General features: G+C 40.1%; 1 protein-coding gene across 3 annotated transcripts in view; it reads left to right on the top strand.

Annotated features, from left to right (window-relative positions):
- Window positions 1-24,102, top strand: part of LOC133543119 (mothers against decapentaplegic homolog 6-like) — a 116,985-nt gene that overhangs the window by 90,967 nt on the left and 1,916 nt on the right. The gene's annotated exons all lie outside the window — the stretch shown is intronic.

The following is a 24,102-nucleotide window of genomic DNA, read 5'->3' as shown; positions in this document are numbered from 1 at the left end:
TGAAAACGTCGCGGAATGATGACGCTTATGATGATGCGTGTTTGTGACGTAATTGGTTGAGCGGACATTTTTAGCCTAGCACGACTTACGGCTAAAAGTTGTCTCTTTTCATCGCATAATTACACAGTATTTTGGACATCTGTGTTGCTGAATCTTTTGCAATTTGTTCAATTAATAATGGAAACTTTAAAGAAGAATGCTGTTGGTGGAAAGCGGTGGATTGCAGCTGCCTTTAGCAACCGAAACACAGCCGGTGTTTCTTTGTTTGTGGTGAAGCTTTAGCGAACATGTTTCTCTACCACATGTCAACCAGCAAGTTTTTGGATGAGAAATGGTGATATTAAGTCGGCTCTTACCGGAGACTTGTGTGGACTTAGCGTCCTCCTGCAGCAGCTGTGATCTTGGCTCCTCCATTGGCTTCTCTCAGAGACACTGGCGGTCACCGCAGCCCTCCAACTTTCAGGTATGACTTTATAATCTCACTAAAACACTATTAAAACAATAAGCAGATAAAGGATTTTCCACAATGATCCTAGTAAATGTGTCTAATAACATCTGAATCGCTCCCACTGCCGTCGCTTTTTTTCCTTTTTTTTTTTTTTTCTAGTGCTTCACTCTAACTTTCCTTATCCAAAAATCTTTCATCCTCGCTCAAAGTAATGGAGAAATCGCCGCTTTCTCGGTCCGAATCGCTCTTGCTGCTGCTGGCTATGATTATAAACAATGTGAGGAGCCCTACAACCCGTGACGTCACGTGCACATCGTCTGCTACTTCCGGTACAGGCAAGGCTTTTTTATTGGCAACCAAAAGTTGCGAACTTCATCGTCGATGTTCTCTATTAAATCCTTTCAGCAAAAATATGGCAATATCGTGAAATGATCAATTATGACACATACAATGGACCTGCTATCCCCGTTTAAATAAGAAAATCTCTTTTCAGTAGGCCTTTAAGTACCATTATCAAGTAACATTATCACTGGAGAACAAGGCTAAACATGTTGTTCACCTAGAGCAAGTCATGAGCAGGCATGCTAACGGCTAAACTAGCCGCTAAGTTACCTTTTTTAGTAAACAAGAAGTCCAGATATAACTATAAAGTAATTAGCAATCAGCAGGAAATTAACAGAATATTATTAAGAGTCTAGAGAGAGGAAAATATTACAGCAACCATTGGTGTGTCCATGGATATAACTTGATAGGTCACACTTCTTTTAGCTGCGTGCCTACGGCGAGCCTAAGCTAGTATTTGGCAAGGTGCCAAGGTATTCCATTGTCGTAGGTGGCACGAAAACAAGGACAACAAGAATGCGGGCGCATTCTGCCGCATACGCTGCACGGTTGCGACAAGGACACTGGGAATAATCTTTTATTTCAACAGCAGCATAACAACCATCTAGTTAGAATTAAAAGGTACGCCAAGTGACTTCTTGTTGAGTTGTTCTACAAAATAAAAGCATGACAATATTAACCAGGATTGTACTGCAGCATTTTTATTGTTGTTACAAAAAAACATATGGTATTAGTGTTGTCCCGATGCCGATGGTTTATTTGATACTTTTCGTTAGTTTTCGATTATTTTCTAAATAAAGGGAACCACAAAAAAAATTGCATTATTGGTTTTATTTTAACAAAAAATCTTACGTTACATTAAAGGCCTACTGAAATGAGATTTTCTTATTTAAACAGGGATAGCAGGTCCATTCTATGTGTCATACTTGATCATTTCGCGATATTGCCATATTTTTGCTTAAAGGATTTAGCAGAAAACATTGACGATAAAGTTTGCAACTTTTGGTCGCTAATGAAAAAGCCTTGCCTGTACCAGAAGTAGCAGACGATGTGCGCGTGACGTCACTGGTTGTACAGCTCCTAACATCCTCACCTTGTTTACAATCATAGCCACAAGCAGCAAGAGCGATTCGGACCGAGAAAGCGACGATTTCCCCGTTAATTTGAGCGAGGGTGAAAGATTTGTGGATGAGGATAGTGAGAGTGAAGGACCAGAAAAAATAAAAATAAGAAAGGCGAGGCCAGTGGGAGCGATTCAGATGTTATTAGACACATTTACGAGGATAATTCTGGAAAATCCCTTATCTGCTTACTGTGTTACTAGTGTTTTAGTCAGATTATATGGTACCTGAAAGTTGGAGGGGTGTGGCCACGGGTGTGGTGACCGCCAGTGTCTCCGATGGGAGGAGGAAAAAGAGTCCGCAGCTGCAGGAGGAGGCAAGCTCCGCTTTTCTACGGTAAGAGCCGACTTATTACCACAATTTTCATACCGAAACCTGCCGGTTGACATGTGGTCGGGATCCATGCTCGCTTGACCGCTCTGTTCCATAGTAAAGCTTCACCTTCGGGAAAGTAAACAAGGAAACACCAGCTGTGTTTGTGTTGCTAAAGGCAGCTGCAATACACCGCTTCCCACCTTCATCTTTTTTCTTTGACTTCTCCATTATTAATTGAACAAATTGCAAAAGATACAGCAACACAGATGTCCAGAATACTGTGTAGTTATGCGATTAAATCAGATTACTTATAGCTTGGATCGGGCTGGAAAACAATGTCCACTACAATCAGAGACGTCTCGTGCACACGTCATCATACCGACGTTTTCAACAGGATACTTTGCGCGAAATTTAAAATTGCAATTTTGTAAACTAAAAAGTCACTATTGGCATGTGTTGCAATGTTAATATTTCATCATTGATATATAAACTATCAGACTGCGTGATCGGTAGTAGTGGGTTTCAGTAGACCTTTAAACTTATGTTTCTTATTGCAAGTTTGTCTTTTAGTAGTGAGTAGGCAAACAAAGGCTCCTAATTTAATCTGCTGATATATGCAATAACAAATTGTGTCATTTTCCATTCTATTATTTTGTCAAAATTATTAATGACAAGTGGTAGAAAATCAATTATCAATCTACTGGTTCATTTACTGTTAATATCTGCTTACTTTCTCTTTTAACATGTTCTATCTACACTTCTGTTAAAATGTAATAGTCACTTATTCTTCTTTACATTAGTTTTGGATGATACCACACATTTGGGTATCAATCCGATACCAAGTCGTTAAAGGATCATACATTGGTCATATTCAAAGTCCTCATGTGTCCAGGGACATATTTCCTGAGTTTCTAAACATTCTGTTTCCTGCTAAATACCTGTTAGCTTCCACGCTAGGCGTTTTGTTTGTTATCCGCCCACGTGCGCGCTTTTTGTTTGAACCCTTTGTTTGTTTTTGTCTTAGTATTTAAATTAAATCATGTTTTCCTGCTAAATGCTTCCCTCCTTCTCTGCATCTTGGGGTTCGACACCAATTAACTCTGACACTTTATTTATAATTGAATTACTTGTTTATTTTTCCAACAAGTTTTTAGTTATTTTTATATCTTTTTTTTCCAAATAGTTCAGGAAAGCCCACTACAAATGAGCAATATTTTGCACTGTTATACAATTTAATAAATCAGAAACTGATGACACAGTGCTGTATTTTACTTCGTTATCTCTTTTTTTCAACCAAAAAGGCTTTGCTCTGATTAGGGGGTACTTGAATTAAAAGATTGTTCACAGGGGGTACGTCACTGAAAAAAGGTTGAGAACCACTGGTTTAGTATGTATTAATGGCACATGTTTTTTACCTTAGCAATAAAGTAAACTGCATAAAAATCGATTGAAAAATAAGCCAGTTATGATTAATTTTTTTTTATATAAAACACATTTTATTGCATGGCTTTAAAAGGAAAGTAGCTCCGGCGAAGATGTCTGCCATACAGGCACGTTGCTCAGCAAGACACAGGAAAACATAACAAGTAAGGAAGCTAAAATAAAGAATATTAGCAAAACTGCGGGCGAGAAACAAAAAAAGGATGAGATTGGCACTAAGAGGCAGTGCTTTTGAAATAAAACAACAAAGGTTACGTATCTAATTGGTAAACAGTGCAGTTAGAGGTTGGCCCGGCCTAAACGCTTGCAGGTCGGCGTAATGGCTGCCAGATGACTGCGTATAGGCACGCACAATCTCACAGACCCACACTTCCTCAAACATAAACACAGTGATAACCTTTTTTTTTTTTACCCGTCTTAGAAAAAATTCCATTGAAGAACTTCAGACATGTTTAGCCGCCGCGCTCTCACACACGCCCGTTATATCTTTAGTTGGATGACCGCCAAGCGCAGCCTGATGACACCAAGAACTGTGCGAGGAACATTGAACATGACATGTAGATCCTGATTGAGCTTGCTGCTGTTTTTTCTTTCGATTTTACCGAGTGAGCAAGGACATTTGTTTGTGTTTTAATATAATTGTGTTTGCAAACAGAATTTGACTTTATTCCACAATGACACCATTCATTGATTAACGTGGACCCCGACTTAAAGGCCTACGGAAATGAGATTTTCTTATTTGAACGGGGATAGCAGGTCCATTCTATGTGTCATACTTGATAATTTCACGATATTGCCATATTTTTGCTGAAAGGATTTAGTAGAGAACATCGACGATAAAGTTCGGAACTTTTGGTCGCTAATAAAAAAGCCTTGCCTGTACCGGAAGTAGCAGAAGATGTGCGCGTGACGTCCCGGGTTGTGGAGCTCCTAACATCCTCACATTGTTTACAATCATGGCCACCAGCAGCGAGAGCGATTCGGACCGACAAAGAGACGATTTCCCCATTAATTTGAGCGATGATGAAAGATTCGTGGATGAGGAAAGTTAGAGTGAAGGTCTAGAAAAAAAAGAGGGGCGTGGGAGCGATTCAGATGTTATTAAACACATTTGCTAGGATAATTCTGGAAAATCCCTTATCTGCTTATTGTGTTACTAGTGTTTTAGTGAGATTATATGGTACCTGAAAGTCGGAGGGGTGTGGCCACGGGTGTGGTGACCGGCAGTGTCTCTGAGGGGAGCCACGTTTCTCGACGAGGCGAAGCGAAGGCAGCCGTTGGGGCTGGGCTGAGCTTTTTTTTCCTCCATGGTGGAAACATCCCACGTTCGGGGGCGGCCGGTCGGAGGAGGCAAGAGAGTCCGCAGCTGCCTCTTTGACAGGTGCACGAGGAACGATGAAAGCTATCCGCTCATGTCCACGGTAAGCGCCGACTTATTACCACAATTTTCTCACGGAAACCTGCCGTTTGACATGTGGTAGGGAACCATGTTCGCTTGACCGCTCTGTTCCATAGTAAAGCTTCACTGTCATCTTTCGGGTATGTAAACAAGGAAACAAGGAAACACCGGCTGTGTTTGTGTTGCTAAAGGCAGCCGCAATACACCGCTTCCCAACTACATCTTTCTTCTTTGACGTCTCCATTATTAAATGAACAAATTGCAAAAGATTCAGTTACACAGATGTCCAGAATACTATGTAATTATTCGATTAAAGCAGACGACTTATAGCTGGGATCGGGGCTGGAACAACATGTCCGCTACAACCCGTGACGTCACGCGCACGCGTCATCATACGCGTCATCATCCCGCGACGTTTTCAACAGGATACTTCGCGCGAAATTTAAAATTGCAATTTAGTAAACTAAAAAGCCCGTATTGGCATGTGTTGCAATGATAATATTTCATCATTGATGTTAAACTATCAGACTGTGTGGTTGGTAGTAGTGGGTTTCAGTAGGCCTTTTAACAAATTGGAAAACTTATTCGGGCTTCACGGTGGCAGAGGGGTTAGTGCGTCTGCCTCACAATACGAAGGTCCTGCCGTCCTGGGTTCAAATCCAGGCTCGGGATCTTTCTGTGTGGAGTTTGCATGTTCTCCCCGTGAATGCGTGGGTTCCCTCCGGGTACTCCGGCTTCCTCCCACTTCCAAAGACATGCACCTGGGGATAAGTTGATTGGCAACACTAAATTGGCCCTAGTGTGTGAATGTGAGTGTGAATGTTGTCTGTCTATCTGTGTTGACCCTGCGATGAGGTGGCGACTTGTCCAGGGTGTACCCTGCCTCCCGCCCGATTGTAGCTGAGATAGGCGCCAGCGCCCCCCGCGACCCCGAAAGGGAATAAGCGGTAGGAAATGGATGGATGGATAGATGGAAAACTTATTCGGGTTTCACCATTTAGTGTTCAATTGTACGCAATATGTACTGTACTGTGCAATCTACAATTAAACGTTTCAATCAATCAATCAATCAATCAATCAATCACATTTGTAAGGGTTAATGGCAAGGGGTGTCCAAATTGCGACTCTGGAGCGGGGGCAGTCTTTTTCTTTGTCTTTTCTCACTGACTTTTGATTGGCTTTTTGGAGGATTGTAAAAAATATTGTAAATTTATGAATAGCGAGATTATCAGACACAGCGGTATCTTGGTTTTTGTAAGCCCTACATTTGTGTAGTGAAGTGAATTATTTTTATATAGCGCTTTTCTCTAGTGACTCAAAGCACTTTTACATAGTGAAACCCAATATCTGTGTTACATTTAAAGCAGTGTGGTTGGCACTGAGAGCAGGTGGGTAAAGTGTCTTGCCCAAGGACACGACGGCAGTCACTAGGATGGCGGAAACGGGGATTAAACCTGGAACCCTCAAGTTGTTGGCACGGTCACTCTACTAAACGAGCTATACAGCCCTAAGTCTTTTATTTTGACGTTATGCATAGTACAAACTTTGTACATTTATTTAGCTATGGTTGAGGAATTTACATTAGTCACAGAATTTTGGTCTTGACCTCTGTAAGTAGGATGAGATTATCGCTGATCTTCAAGATACAACCTTTTAATCAAATTCAAATAGGATATTGAGACTGATTTGGTGGATTTAAAGATGCTCTTTTTTATTTATAATTGAAATTGTAAATGGGCATTTGGTGGGTAGATTTAGAAATGTATTGTATTTTGTATATCATATGAGGATGCATAATTTAACTGTGGGTCCTTGTCCATAAACTGTGTGCTTCTAGGGGTGACCTTTTTGCAGAACAGACTCTGATATTAACAAAAGAAACAAGAATGAAATACAGAACCATGTCTGTCTGTAAATAAATAAATAAAATAATTGTGCTGTGCTGACAGAATGAGCAGTGGAGATCGATCAGCTGATCAGCGGATGAAACGTTCGTACACCAAAACTACCGTATTTTTCGGAGTATAAGTCGCTCCGGAGTATAAGTGGCACCTGCCGAAAATGCATAGTAAAAAAGGAAAAACACATATACAAGTCGCACTAGAGCAGGGGTCACCAACACGGTGCCCGCGGGCACCAGGTAGCCCGTAAGGACCAGATGAGTTACCCGCTGGTCTGTTCTAAAAAATAATAGCAGCACTTATTAGTGAGCTGCCTCTATTTTTCAAAATGTTTTTATTTACTAGCAAGCTGGTCTCGCTTTGCTCAACATTTTTAATTTTAAGAGAGACAAAACTCAAATAGAATTTGAAAATCCAAGAAAATATTTTAAAGACTTGGTCTTAACTTGTTTAAATAAATTCATTTATTTTTTTACTTTGCTTCTTATAATTTTCAGAAAGACAATTTTAGAGAAAAATTACAACCTTAAAAATGATTTTAGGATTATACCTTTTTACCTTTAAAATTCCTTCCTCTTCTTTCCTGACAATTTAAATCAATGTTCAAGTAAATTTATTGTTTTTATTGTAAAGAATAATACATACATTTTAATTTAATTCTTCATTTAAGCTTCTGTTTTTTCGACGAAGAATATTTGTGAAATATTTCTTCAAATTTATAATGATTAAAAAAAATGTTCTGGCAAATCTAGAAAATCTGTAGAATCAAATTTAAATCTTATTTCAAAGTATTTTGAATTTCTTTAAAAAAAAATTGCTCTGGAAAATCTAGCAGAAATAATGATTTGTCTTTGTTAGAAATATAGCTTGGTCCAATTTGTTATATATTCTAACAAAGTGCAGATTGGATTTTAACCTATTTAAAACATGCCATCAAAATTTTAAAATTCATCTTAATCAGGAAAAATTACTAATGATGTTCCATAATTTTTTATTTTTTTTATTTTTTCAAAAAAATTCGAATTAGCTAGTTTTTCTTTTCTTTTTTACGGTAGAATTTTGAATTTTAAAGAGTTGATAAGCTCATTTTCATTTTTTTCGTGTTTTTTCCTCTTTTAAACCGTTCTATTAAGGGTTTTTTCATCATTTATTCTCTACAAAAAAACCTTCCGCAGAAGGAAAAAAAATGTACGACGGAATGACGGACAGAAATACCCTTTTTTTTTTTTTTTTGGTATTTATCTGTTTCTTTATTTATCTATTGTGAGAAATCATTAAGATGATCAGTGTTTCCTTAAAGATAAATAATTATTAATAATTACATAGAGTTAAAGGTAAATTGAGCAAATTGTCTATGTCTGGCAATTTATTTAAGTGTGTATCAAACTGGTAGCCCTTCCCATTAATCAGTACCCAAGAAGTAGCTCTTGGTTTCAAAAAGGTTGGTGACCCCTGCACTAGAGTATTAGTCGCATTTTTGGGGGGAAATTTATTTGATAAAACCCAACACCAAGAATAGACACTTGAGAGGCAATTCAAAATAAATAAAGAATAGTGAACAACAGGCTGAATAAGTGTACGTTATATGACGCATAAATAACCAACTGAGAAGGTGCCTGGTATGTTAACATAACATATTATGGTAAGAGTCATTCAAATAACTATAACGTATAGAACATGCTCAAGTTTACCAAACAATCCGTCACTCCTAATCGCTAAATCCCATGAAATTTTATACGTCTAGTCTATTACGTGAATGAGCTAAATAATATTATTTGATATTTTACGGTAATGTGTTGCCCTGCGATGAGGTGGCGACTTGTCCAGGGTGTACCCCGCCTTCCGCCCGATTGTAGCTGAGATAGGCGCCAGCGCCCCCCGCGACCCCGAAAGGGAATAAGCGGTAGAAAATGGATGGATGGATGAACGGTAATGTGTTAATAATTTCACATATAAGTCGCTCCTGAGCAACATTCCTTCTAAGGTGCGCGCCTGTGCAATTGCACACTGCTCACGCGTCCTCTGCCCACGGCAAATCTATGCCGCGCACAAAATCCAATAAAAAATAAAAAAAGCAATTTTCAAAGTAACTGACGACAAGAGGCCACAACAGAGACAACAATTTTCGTTATCACTGTTCAATTATTGTTACGTCTGTCAAGACGAGGACATGAATTCCATCGATCACTTTATTGAACAAAACTCTTGATAAACACCTGACCAAAAACATTACTAAACGATTTCTATCTAGCAAAGCTGGTCATTTTCTGCCATACAAACCAGACCATAACCAACTTTTCCATCCGTCATATCAACAGCAGCCGCTCGCTCTTTCTCACTTGTGCCAACACATGCTCATAAGGCCCTGAGCCAGTGTTGCGTTTACAGCCACACAAAAAGTCGGACATTTCCGACACCGCACAATATGTGTAATTCCAGGTCGTTACACGATGAGTTACCAATCAAATTTGTGCTCATTCTACTGTCATTTATTAAGAATGTTAATTTATAAATATTAATCATGTTAAATAAATACTAATAAAAAGATATATATTTTACAAACGGAGAGTTACAGCGGGCTTCACGGTGGAAGAGGGTTTAGTGCGTCTGCCTCACAATACGAAGGTCCTGCAGTCCTGGGTTCAAATCCAGGCTCGGGATCTTTCTGTGTGGAGTTTGCATGTTCTCCCCGTGAATGCGTGGGTTCCCTCCGGGTACTCCGGCTTCCTCCCACCTCCAAAGACATGCACCTGGGGATAGGTTGATTGGCAACACTAAATTGGCCCTAGTGTGTGAATGTGAGTGTGAATGTTGTCTCTCTATCTGTGTTGGCCCTGCGATGAGGTGGCGACTTGTCCAGGGTGTACCCCGCCTTCCGCCCGATTGTAGCTGAGATAGGCGCCAGCGCCCCCCGCGACCCCGAACGGAAATAAGCGGCAGAAAATGGATGGATGGATGGATGGAGAGTTACAGCAATGTACACATGATCCAGTGCTTATATCTCATTGTGCAACATGTGAATGTTTTATGGGAACTAAATGCGATATCTGAAAGGAGAACACATTATTTCCAAAGCAGTAGCTGAGATAGGCGCCAGCGCCCCCCGCGACCCCAAAAGGGAATAAGCGGTAGAAAATGGATGGATGGATGGACCCCCACCCAGACATACAATACTAGTACACAGCTCATTGAAAAACAATGTTGTTCTTGTCATTGTAAGTGGGCAAAAAACAATTACATTAGAAAATGATCACATGGAAGCGACTGCTGTCATTTGATTAGAATAATAAGAAATTTAACTTATTTAGTCAGGTTTGGGACAGGTGTGCTACAGGTGTGCTACAGGTGTGGCCTCAATGTGCACGTCTGATGTTGCTCACATGTGCTCCACTGAATGCTCAAAGGGCAACATTATCATCAGACCTATGTAAGCGCCAATATGTACCTTATAGTTGCAGAAAAAAGACCATAAGTTTTTTTTTACCAATTTCCGAACTCCAAAAGGGTGTATTTGGCGATTGAAATGCCTTTCATTTGTTCGCTGTCGGAGCAATGACCTTTCACCCGGGACGTCACAACAGGAAGCAATCCGCCACTTTCTTAAACACAAATCAGCTCTGTTATTTTCCGTTTTTTTGACTGTTTTCCGTACCTTGGAGACATTATGCCTCGTCGGTGTATTGTCGGAGGGTGTAACGACACGAACAGAGACGGATTCAAGTTGACTTACGTGGAGTGTGCTAATCAGACATATCAATGGTCACGGCATGCTAATCGATGTTAACATGCTATTTAGGCTAGCTGTATGTACATATTGCATCATTGTGCCTCATTTGTAGCTATATTTGCATCCAGCCTTTCCCTCCACCCACATTTAATGCCAAACAAACACATACCAATCAACGGATTTGAGCTGCACCAATGGTCAAAAGATGCGAAAGTCCCCCGTTTGTTATGCACACTTTACCGACGATAGCGATGCTACGACACAGATGGCAAGAATTTGTGGATATCCTGCGACACTCAAATCAGATGCATTTCCAACGATAAAGTCAACAAAATCACAAAGGTGCATTTTGTTGATGTTATTGACTTATGTGCTAATCAGACATATTTGCTCACGGCATGAAAAAAGTATCAATCAATCAATGACTGCAAGCTAATCGATGCTAACATGCTATTTAGGCTAGCTGTATGTACATATTGCATCATTATGCCTCATTTGTAGCTATATTTGCTTCCAGCCTTTCCCTCCACCCACATTTAATGCCAAACAAACACATACCAATCAACGGATTCAAGTTGCACCAGTGGTCAAAAGATCCTTTCGTTGGTTAGAAGGCGATCGCCGAATTCGTCCTCGTTGCCGCTGTCTGTCGTGATATGGCTCAATAGCTTCAGTTTCTTCTTCAATTTCGTTTTCACCATCTGGCTCCACACTCCAACCATACGTTTCAATACATGCGTAATTTGTTGAATCGCTTAAGCCGCTTAAATCCGAGTCCGAACCCGGGGTAATGTCGCTATATCTTTCTGTTCTATCCGCCATGTTTGTTTGTATTGGCATCACGCAGTGACGTCACAGGAAAATGGACGGGTGGATATAGCGATGGTGAAAATCAGGCACTTTGAAGCTGTTTTTCGGAATATTGCGTGATGGGTAAAATAAAAATAAAAAATTCAAAAAATAAAATTAGCTACTGGGAACTGATTTTTATTGGTTTTAACCCTTCTGAAATTGTGATAATGTTCCCCTTCAAGGGGTTTTTGCGTTTGCTCACACATGAAAAATTAGAGGGAACATTGCTCCTGAGTATAAGTCGCACCCCCAGCCAAACTATGAAAAAACTGCGACTTATAATCCGAAAAATACGGTAGGTCTGTGGTTCATGAATCAAAAAGTTCCCACTGTATTTCTGCATGTTTTTCTGCATGGAACCCTGAGGTAGGACTGCATTATACTCATTTGCCTTTACATTTTTTTGTTCAGCTAGCTTCGCATATATTGAGCTACACTGGATTGGTTTTAGCGTTTTTATTGTACAAAATGTATCAACATAGCCGCTCTCCCCCCCTGCATCCTTTAGTGGAAAACGTTTGTTTACCCCGAGGTTATTGACGTCCTTACATTCCGAGATTAGAAGAGAAAGACACAAACATGATCTGTCTGGCGAGTGATATTACTCTCACATACGTGGAAATACAAAACTAGTCACCAATCAGACCAACCAATCTCGCGTTTCCCAGCACGTCCACTGCAACCTTAACTGGGGATCTACATACTTTCGGATGGCTGCAAGTCAAGACTCTTCTTCTAAACACACTGCAGTGGTGAGAAAGAGATAGCGTGCGCTCTTTGTTGCGTCTCATCACATGCTCAAGCCCTACAGGATTTATTGGCTGATTTATTTATCTCGGCAACAGGCAAGTGTTTGCAGTGACAGTGTGTTAAATGATGTTAGGCAACATTTGCGCGAGATCTGAAGATCTAAGATAAGTGGTAAATCTTTTCTTTGTGTGTGTAAAGACCACAATGCTGTGTTTTTTTCGCACAAGATCCTAAAATATGTAAGCTAGAGTGCTGTTATATGCACGTCAAGTCAGCAGTTAGCAATGGCTCATTGCAGTGGAATCCGCTTATGACGACAAACTGTCAAAATTCACCAACTTGTTAAAGGGGAACATTATCACAATTTCAGAAGGGTTAAAACCAATAAAAATCAGTTCCCAGTGACTTATTTTATTTTTCGACGTTTTTTTCAAAAGTTTACCCATCATGGAATATCCCGAAAAAACGCTTTAAAGTGCCTGATTCTCGCTATCTGTAAATCCACCCGTCCATTTTCCTGTGACGTCAATACAAACAAACATGGCGGATAGATGAGAAAAAATTTGAAAAGGAATTCTACCTTTGCAACCTCATTATTTTATTGGCTAAGTTTTATATTCATAAATGTAAGTTTCTTAATACCCGTCCTATCTTTTGTGCCTTTAAAAAAGATCTGGAACTTTACATTAAAACGCTCTCTGTCTCTAACAACAAAAAAGCTGTGAAAACTATGATGCTGTGTTCCAAATTTAAGTTGTTTGATGAATTTGAATAAGCCTACGGCTTTGCATTTTGTTTATTATATATATGTATATTTTTGTATTCTATTTTTATTATTTTGAACTTACAACCCCCTGGCGCTGTTTTGTACTGTTTTCATAATGTTTTATAATGTTTTATATTGTTGTTTGACTTACTGTTTGTAATTGTTGAAATTTATAAATAAACCTTTAAAAAAAAAAAAAAGAAAAGAGTAATAGGAGCAGGTCTTCATCCTGGACAATATTCATGGCAAATTTGTGCTTTGTGTTAAAGATTTGTGTTGTTTGGATTTACACTGTATGAAAAAGAATTTGAAAATAAATGTTACCTTTGCAAAAAAAAATAAAAATAAAATAATAATAATAATAATAAAATAAATAAATAAAAAAACCATGGCGGATAGAACGAGAGATATAGCGACATTAGCTCGGATTCAGACTCGGATTTCAGCTGCTTAAGCGATTCAACAGATTACGCATGTATTGAAACGGATGGTTGGAGTGTGGAGGCAGATAGTGAAAACGAAATTGAAGAAGAAACTGAGGCTATTGAGCAAATAGCTATTGAATCTATTAAGCGATCGCCTTCTAACCAACGATTGCATCTTTTGACCACTGGAGCAACTTAAATTCTTCGATTGGTAAGTGTTTGTTTGGCATTAAATGTGGGTGGAGGGAAAGGCTGGATGCAAATATAGCTGCAAATGTACATACAGCTTGCCTAAATAGCATGTTAGCATCGATTAGCTTGGCAGTCATGCCGTGACCAAATATATCCGATTAGCACATAAGTCAATAACATCAACAAAACTCACCTTTGTGATTTCGTTGACTTTATCGTTGGAAATGCATCTGCTTTGAGTGTCGCAGGATATCCACACATCTATGTCGTAGCATCGCTAGCATCTGTAAAATGTGCAGAACAAACGAGGGACTTTTTGCATCTTTTGACACTGGTGCAACTTGAATCTGTCGATTGGTATGTGTTTGTTTTGCATTAAATGTGGGTGGAAGGAAAGGCTGGGAGAAAATATATCTACAAATGAGGCATAACGATGCAATATGTACATACAGCTAGCCTAAATAGCATGTTAGCCTCGATTAGCATGCTAATCGAGGCTAACATGCTATTTAGCATGTTAGCATGCTAATCGATGCACACTCCACGTAAGTCAACTTGAATTTGTCCCTGATGGTGTTGTTACACCCTCTGACAACACACTGACGAGGCATGATGTCTCCAAGGTACAGAAAACATTCGAAAAAACAGAAAATAACAGAGCTCATTTGACTTGGTGCGTGTAATGTGTTTGAGAAAATGGCGGATTGCTTCCCGTTGTAACGTCACGGGTGAAAGGTCATCGCTCCGACAGCGAACAATTGAAAGGCGTTTAAATCGCCAATTTCACCCTTTTGGAGTTCGGAAATCGATTAAAAAAATATATGGTCTTTTTTCTGCAACATCAGGGGATATATTGACACTTACATAGGTCTGGTGATAATGTTCCCCTTTAAGTCCTAACTATTGCGTATTAGTGTTGTCCTGATACCAATATTTCAGTACCAGTACCAAAATGTATTTTGTTACATTTCGGTACTTTTCTAAATAAGGGGGACCACAAAATAAAATGGCCTTATTGGCTTTATTTTAACAAAAAATCGTAGGGAACATTAAACATATGTTTCATGTTGCAATTGAAAAACAACAATAAAAACAATACGAGACAACTTGTCTTTTAGTAGTAAGCAATCCAACAAAGACTCCTAATTTAGCTGCTGACATGCAGTAACATATTGTGTCATTTTTCATTCTATTTTGTCAAAACTATGAGGGACAAGCTGTAAAAAATTGTTATTAATCAACTTGTTCAATTACTGGTTACTTTTTATTTTAACATGTTTTAGATTAGATGGATTAGATTAGATAGTACTTTATTTATTCCGTCAGGAGAGTTCCTTCGGGAAAATTAAATTCAAGATCAGACAAACATTACAGGGAGTCAGAACACGATCGCTGACGGGTCTGCCGGCTTCCAGCGCCCCTTACAAAAAAGGTGAGATACAGGTAAACAAGAGGGGGGAATGGGAGAAAAAAAAAGAGGATTAAAATAAAATAAAAACGGTCTAAACCTGGGCCTCTGGAAAGGGGGTCCAGACTGAGGCCAAGGGAAAAAACATTTATTCTTCTGTGATTTGTATACTTTACATTAGTTTAGGATGATACCACAAATTTATGTATCGATTCGATACCAAGACGTTATAGGATTATACATTGGTCATATTCAAAGTCCTCATGTGTCCAGGGACATATTTCCTGAGTTTATAAACATAATATGAAAATGAAAAATATAATAAAAGTAGAATCGACTAAATACGCTATTGTACTTGGTATCATTACAGTGGATGTTAGGTGTAGATCCACCAATGGCTGCTAGCTTGCCATTAGCGGTTAGCTATCGTATCCTCCTACAATGTGTAATGAAGCAGTTTTAGCTATTCCTCGTCCTGCAGGATTGATACTTGTAAGAAACTTACTTTATTTGTCGCCATGGAGGCGAGGATTAGTCGCTAAAACACTGTCGACTGCGGCTGGACTTTAGCCGCTAGCTAGCTAGCCATATCTTAAAGCACCTCTTCCTGAGGGCGTTTCAGTTTTATAACTTTACCTTTATTGTCAGGTTTTAAGCCAAAATGCATCCGTTCTCCCTTTTCTGTCTACACACCGTGTTTGCTTGTAAGTGCTCTGTGATTGTGCGCTGCCGAACATGCTCGACTTCTCGTAAACCAGCAATGACAGGGCGTGACGATGACAGGGGGGTGGGGGGGTGGCTAAACGGTACTTTTAGAGGCTGTTTGGTACTTAATATGATTCATTAGTATCACGGTACTACTCTAATATCGGTATACCGTACAACACTTGTACGAACCAAGTACACTGGGACTAGATGAGTAGATTGACAACATGACATAAATGGGTTGTCAACGTAAACGGGACGGGTGCAGAGGGTAATTTCACCACACCTAGTGTGTGTGACTATCAGTTGTACTTAACTTTCTACAAAGATACAAAGAATGGCTATTGCGACATTTAGTGGACACATTTAGAAAAGCAGTTTCTTCCATTCAAAAAATTTCGGCTCATTTTAATACTTAGCAAACTCATCCCGGGGGCCGGATAAAACCTGTTTGTGGGCCTGATTCTGTACGTTTGACACCTCTGGTCTAAGACGTTGACTTAAGCAGGCAACGTTTAGGAATAAAAACACAGTGGACTGAGACTTGATGAGTGGGCACACATGGATTGGCTAGTCGACATGAACAAACCAAATTTTCATTGGTTTTAGATTTTATGTTGAAGCGGTTGCTTTAAGGACATAATTCACCACACCAACAATGTTGACAAAAGTGGTTGGCCATGTATGTAGACGTCAACTTAAGCGGGCGATGTTTTAGTTATAAAAACACTGTGAACCGGGACTTGATGAGTTGGCCGACATACATTAGCTTGTCGACGTACACAGACCAATTTTTTGTATGTCTTAATTTCTATGTTGACAAAAGTGGTTGGCCATGTACAAACCCCGTTTCCATATGAGTTGGGAAATTGTGTTGGATGTAAATATAAACAGAATACAATGATTTGCACATCCTTTTCAACCCATATTCAATTGAATGCACTACAAAGACCAGATATTTGATGTTCAAACTCATAAACTTTTTTTTTTCGCAAATAATAATTAACTTAGAATTTCATGGCTGCAACACGTGCCAAAGTAGTTGGGAAAGGACATGTTCACCACTGTGTTACATCACCTTTTCTTTTAACAACACTCAATAAACGTTTAGGAACTGAGGAAACTAATTGTTGAAGCTTTGAGAGTGGAATTCTTTCCCATTCTTATTTTATGGAGAGCTTCAGTCGTTCAACAGTCCGGGGTCTCCGCTGTCGTATTTTACTCTTCATAATGCGCCACACATTTTCGATGGGAGACAGGTCTGGACTGCAGGTGGGTCAGGAAAGTACCCGCACTCTTTTTTACAAAGCCACGCTGTTGTAACACGTGCTGAATGTGGCTTGGCATTGTCTTGCTGAAATAAGCAGCGGCATCCATGAAAATGGCAGCATATGTTGTTCCAAAACCTGTATGTACCTTTCAGCATTAATGGTGCCTTCACAGATGTGTAAGTTACCCATGCCTTGGGCACTAATGCACCCCCATACCATCACAGATGCTGGCTTTTGAACTTTGCGTCGATAACAGTCTGGATGGTTCGCTTCTCCTTTGGTCCGAATGACACGATGTTGAATATTTCCAAAACAATTTGAAATGTGGACTCGTCAGACCACAAAACACTTTTCCACTTTGCAGAAGTCCATCTTAGATGATCTCGGGCCCAGAGAAGCCGTCTGTGTTTCTGGATGTTGTTGATAAATGGCTTTCACTTTGCATAGTAGAGCTTTAACTTGCACTTACAGATGTAGCGACAAACTATTTAGTGACAGTGGTTCTCTGAAGTGTTCCTGAGCCCATGTGGTGATATCCTTTAGAGATTGATGTTGGTTTTTGATACAGTGCTGTCTGAGGGGTGGAAGGTCACGGTTATGTTTCGAAACAAAAAAGCATCTTTGAGTGTACCTTGACCTGTACCAACCTCACTCTTCATAACAGATGAAAAAAAAAAACGCCTTTGAAGCAAATGGTTTGAGCCACAAGTCTGGTTTCTAACCAAGTCTCCTTACACGTTGTCTTCCTGTCCAATCCTGTACTGCAAGTGTTAAAAAGCAGCACCTTGAAGTCCACTACATTTGCTGGATGTCTTCTTTGGGAATGGATTTAATCTTGAGCTCATAAAGTCCTGCTGTGTTTCCCCAGACCTGTTTGTGTTACTTTATTACAGGGAAGAGCATGGCCCGTAAAAGTGTGTGCGCGCGCGTGTGTGTGTGTGTGTGTGTGTGTGTGTGTGTGTGTGTGTGTGTGTGTGTGTGTGTGTAGACCTTTAAAAACTCCAGACCGCAGGAGTTGCCAGCCTGGAATTCGGTAATGATACACGTGGGCCTCAAATGTGAAGTGCAATTTTGTGTGTGTGTGTGTGTGTGTGTGTGTGTGTGTGTGTGTGTGTGTGTGTGTGTGTGTGTGTGTGTGTGTGTGTGTGTGTGTGTGTGTGTGTTTGTGTGTGTGTGTGTGGTAATAGCTACAGTGTTTGGACCAGAACGGACAATTTGTGTGTGCATACAGTGGGGCAAAAAAGTATTCAGTCCGCCAGCGATTGTGCAAGTTCTCCCACTTAAAATGCAACTCAGTATTCTTCTTCCTCCAAACACGACGAGTTGAGTTTGTACCAAAAAGTTCTATTTTGGTTTCATCTGACCACATGACATTCCCCCAATCCCCTGCTGTATCATCCATGTATCCATTTTGGCATAAACTCAACTAGTCGTGTTTGGAGGAAGACGAATACTGAGTTGCATTCGAAGAACACCACACCTACTGTAAAGCATGGGGGTGGGAACATCATGCTTTGGGGCTGTTTTTCTGCTAAGGGGACAGGACGATTGATCCGTGTTAAGGAAAGAATGAATGGGGCCATGTATCGTGAGATTTTGAGCCAAAACCTCCTTCCATCAGTGAGAGCTTTGAATGGTTCACCAAATACTTATTCTCCACCATAATTTACAAATAAATTCTCTAAAATTCCTACAATGTGAATTCCTGGATTTTTTTTTCACATTCTGTCCCTCACAGTTGAAGTGTATCTATGATGAAAATTACAGACCTCTGTCATCATTTTAAGTGGGAGAACTTGCACAATCGTGGCTGACTAAATACTTTTTTGCCCCACTGTATGTGCACTGCTGTCTCATCATGTATTTGCATACACACACATAAAAACAAAAATGGCCATAGCACACCTAACAAAATGATAATCCCCGTTTTGTTCATTAAAGGGAGCGGACATGGCAAGAAAGGGGCCAGCGGGTCTTTAAATCCCCCGCATCAGTAATCAGTGTGTGGAGAAAAAGAATAGCATCATTGAGTGTGGGAGTTAATGTGAGCTGATAGCATGAGAGCTGGTGAGGGGGTGGGGGGGTCAAGGGTTCAGCGGCCTGCACTTGGTTGACAGAGAGCTGAATGCTTCCCACCCCTTCTTGTCGCCGCTGCGCTACACCTTCACTCTAATTCAGGGATGGGGGATGCTGAGGAGCGCCCCTGGAGGAAGTGGACGGCTTTGCACGCTTCTTTCAACACGTGTGGTGTTAAAACATAAGGAAATGTTGGAATCACCCACATCTGCGGTCCTCTCCAAGGTTTCTCATAGTCATCCACATTGACGTCCCACTGTGTTGTGAGTTTTTCCTTGCCCTTTTGTGGGCTCTGAACCGAGGATGTCGCTGTGGCTTGTGCAGCCCTTTGAAGCACTTGTGATTTAGGGCTATATAAATAAACATTGATTGATTGATTGTGTCACGCCCAGGAAATCATGTTTTGTTTTGGACATGTTATGTTTTGTTTTTCGGACATTCAGTTCTTGCGTTTGCACTTCCGTGTTTTCTTTGTTTCCACAGCAACTCATTAATTTTCACCTGGCCCTCATGTCACGCCCCTGTCCTCAGCCCTCACACCTGTTTGTAATGATCATAGTTATTATTTAAACCACAGTTACCTGGTAGTCAGTCTGGCAACTTTACCTCCGTATTCCTCAACCCTTTCATGCCAAGCCATGCTATTTCCCTCATGCTCATGTCACAGTAAGTTTTTGGTTTTGTTATGTCACAGTTGTTTAGTTTTGTTTTTGTATTTAGTCATGCCATTGTGCTGTTTTTGTTTTCATTAGTCAAGTTTGTTCTCCGCCATTGTGCGCGCCATTTGTTTGCCTTTTTGTAGTTTTGTTTGAGTATAAATAAAAATTTACTCACGTTCACATCTGGCTCGTGCCAATTATCCTTTGCTTTGGAAAAGCAAATTATCTCCAAGTCATAGTCCAAGTCGTGACAGATTGAACATTGAATAGTAGGCTTGACAACATAGAAAGTGACGATACATGGTCGAGGCTGCCTATGTGACTGATGGTGACATAAGCAGATGTAACTGATTTCTTTATAGAAATGGCCGCTTTATGCGTTGCATTTTATTCCTACAAAAATGGTCGACCGTGTGTTTCGACGCTGACTTAAGTGGGCACTTTTTGAGTACCGTAGTTTCTGGACTATAAAGCGCACTTAAAACCCTTTCTTTTTCTCAAAACTCAACAGTGCGCCTCATAATCCGGTGCGCCTAATGTACGGAATTATTTTGGTTGTGCTTACCGACCTCGAAGCTATTTTATTTGATACAATGTGAAATGTTAAGTGTGACCATGAATTGATTAACGTGGACCCCGACTTAAACAAGTTGAAAAACTTATTCGGGTGTTACCATTTAGTGGTCAATTGTACGGAATATGTACTGTACTGTGCAATCTACTAATAAAAGTATCAATCAATCAATCAATCAATCAATCAAACCTTTAGATGGCAGTCATTCATAAGAGATACGTGTAGACGAGAGATGTCCGATGATGGCTTTTTTGCTGATATTCCAATATTGTCCAACTCTTAATTGCCGATTGCGATATCAACCAATACCGATTAATACAGTCATGGAATTAACACATTATTATGCCTAATATTGTTGTGATGCCCCGCTGGATGCATCAAACAATGTAACTTTACCATGAATTGATTAACGGGGACTCCGACTTAAAACAAGTTGAAAAACTTGTTCGGGTGTTACAATTTAGTGGTCAATTGTACGGAATATGTACTCTACTGTGCAATCTACTAATACAAGTTTCAATCAATCAATTAAAAACAAGGTTTTCCAAAATAAGAGAACAACTTCAACTCCAGTTATGGAAAAAAATGCCAACATGGGACTGCCATATTTATTATTGAAGTCACAAAGTGGATTATTTTTTCTAAACATGCCTCAAAACAAGAGCTACAAAAGCAATGAAGGCACACAGCTTCAGTCCAGAGTATACTAGAGCATACTTGCCAACTTTGAAACCTCCGAATTTGGGAGATTGGGGCGGGAGGTTTGAGGTGGGCGGGGTTTGGTGGTAGTGGGGGGGTGTATATTGCAGCGTCCCGGAAGAGTTAGTGCTGCAAGGGGTACTGGGTATTTGTTCTGTTGTGTTACGGTGCGGATGTTCTCCCGAAATGTGTGTTGTCATTCTTGTTTGGTGTGGGATCACAGTGTGGCGCATATTTGTAACAGTGTTAAAGTTGTTTATACGGCCACCTTCAGTGTGACCTGTATGGCTGTTGACCAAGTATGCTTGTATTCACTCGTGTGTGTGTGTGTGTGTGTGTGTGTGTGTGTGTGTGTGTGTGTGTGTGTGTGTGTGTGTGTGTGTGTGTGTGTGTGTGTGTGTGTGTGTGTGTGTGTGTGTGTGTGTGTGTGTGAAAGCCACATATATTATGTGACTGGGCCGGCACGCTGTTCGTGACGACAGGTTGTAGAGGTCGCTAAAGGCAGTGCCTTTAAGGCACGCCACCAATATTGTTGTCTGGATGGAAATCGGGAGAATGGTTGCCCCGTGAGATTTTCTGGAGGGGTACTGAAATTCGGGAGTCCATCCATCCATCCATCTTCTTCCGTTCATCCGAGGTCGGGTCACGGGGGCAGCAGCCTAAGCAGGAAAGCCTAGACTCTCCTCTCCCCAGCCACTTCGTCCAGCACTTCCCGGGGAATCCCGAGGCGTTCCCAGTGTGTCCTGGGTCTTCCCCGTTACCTCCTAACGGTCGGACGTGCCCTAAACACCTCCCTAGGTAGGCGGTCGGGTGGCATCCTGACCAGATGCCCCAACCACCTTCATGTGCTGCAATCAGCTGCAATTGGGCGGAAGGCGGTGTATACCATGGACAAGTCGCCACCTCATCACAGGGCCAGCACAGATAGATAGACAACATTCACACTCACATTCACACACTAGGGCCAATTTAGTGTTGCCAATCAACCTATCCCCAGGTGCATGTTTTTAGAGGTGGGAGGAAGCCGAAACCCACACAGTCACGGGGAGAACATGCAAACTCCACACAGAAAGATCCCGAGCGCAGGATTGAACCGTGGACCTTTGTATTGTGAGGCAGACACACTAACCCTTCTTCCACCGTGCTGCCCAGGCTGTGAACACTTACGTGACTTTTTTGGTTTTAATACATTTGCGGGAAAAAAATAACATTGTCAATATGGGGTATTGTCTGTAGAATTTTGAGGACAAAACACATTTTTTTATATTTTGGACTACATCAACAACATGCATTGTAAAACATAGCCGGAGTGTAAAGCATCCTGATTGGCAAACAGACAGGTGAGGGAGATTATGGGGACACACAGGAAGCAGAAGTGAAAATAAGAGCGCTGGAAAGGAAACGATACAACACTCCAGAACATGAACCAAGTTCAAACCTTTCATGACAGAATTATTCTCTTTTCCTTTAGCCCAGACCTGGGCAAATTAAGGCCCGGGGGCCACATGCGGCCCGTTAAGCTTTTTAATCTGAGCCGTTGGACTTTCCCGAATATTTTTTTTTAGTTGTTTAAGATGGAAGGTGTAGCTGCCATTATGATGTGCACTCAGGTTTTCTAATGACCGTAAGTCTTCAACTGTACTAAGTCTTTCAATGGTTGAAATCTGCGCTTATGGATGATATACCAGTTACTATGCTCATCTAATTAGTTACTATGCTCATCTAATTAATTACTATGCTCATCTAATTAGTTACCATGCTCATCTAATTAGTTACTATGGTCATCTAATTAGTTACTCTGCTCATCTAATTAGTTACTCTGCTCATCTAATTAGTTACTATGCTCATCTAATTAGTTACCATGCTCATCTAATTAGTTACTATGGTCATCTAATTAGTTACTCTGCTCATCTAATTAGTTACTATGCTCATCTAATTAGTTACCATGCTCATCTAATTAGTTACTATGCTCATCTAATAAGTTACAATGGTAATCTATGTCACAGCAGCTCAGTCGAGGCACCAAGCAATGTGGGTGGGAAGCGTTTCCACAGAAACTGAAGGAAATTTTCGCAACAAAGCTCTAAAGCAGTGGTTCTCAACCTTTTTTCAGTGATGTACCCCCTGTGAAAAATGTTTTTAATTCAAGTACCCCCTAATCAGAGCAAAGCATTTTTGGTTGGAAAAAAAGAGATAAAGATATAAAATGCAGCACTATGTCAACACTTTCTGATTTATAAAATTGTATAACAGCGCAAAATATTGCTCATTTGTAGTGGTCTTTTTTTAACTATTTGGAAAAAAGGATATAAAAATAACTAAAAACTTGTTGAAAAATAAACAAGCTATTCAATTATAAATAAAGATTTCTACACATAGAAGTAATCGTCAAATTAAAGTGCCCTCTTTGGGGATTGTAATAGAGATCCATCTGGATTCATCAACTTAATTCCAAACATTTCTTCACAAAAAAAGAAATCTTTAACATCAATATTTATGGAACATGTCCACAAAAAAATGTAGCTGTCAGCACTGAATATTGCATTGTTGTATTTTTTTCACAGTTTATGAAATATTTTGTTGAAGTATTATTCAATAAATATATTTATAAAGGAGTTTTGAATTGTTGCAATTTTTAGAATATTAAAAAAAAAAATCTCACTTACCCCTTGGCATACCTTCAAGTACCCCCAGGGTTACGCGTAACCCCATTTGAGAACCACTGCTCTGAAGCTCAGTGATGTATCAGATACATCAGATTGTGTGTGGGTTTATTTTGTTCCCTTCGCGTTCATATTTCACTGTTTTTGCATTATTGGTGCATTTCACTTGATTGTAAAATTTGTCGATCGAAAGGGGGTGTGACCTTCATATGTTGTCAATATTCAGTGTTTTATCCTTCATAGAAAAATGTAAAATTACGTTTTTTAAGGCATTCAGTCAGACATTAATGGGAGGTTTTGTATTAGTGTTCCTAAAAATAGATATAGTGGGGCAAAAAAGTATTTAGTCAGTCACCGATTGTGCAAGTT

Source organism: Nerophis ophidion, linkage group LG25, assembly GCF_033978795.1.
Source record: "Nerophis ophidion isolate RoL-2023_Sa linkage group LG25, RoL_Noph_v1.0, whole genome shotgun sequence".
Taxonomy (NCBI): Eukaryota; Metazoa; Chordata; class Actinopteri; order Syngnathiformes; family Syngnathidae; genus Nerophis; species Nerophis ophidion.
This window is presented reverse-complemented; position numbering and strand designations above follow the sequence as displayed.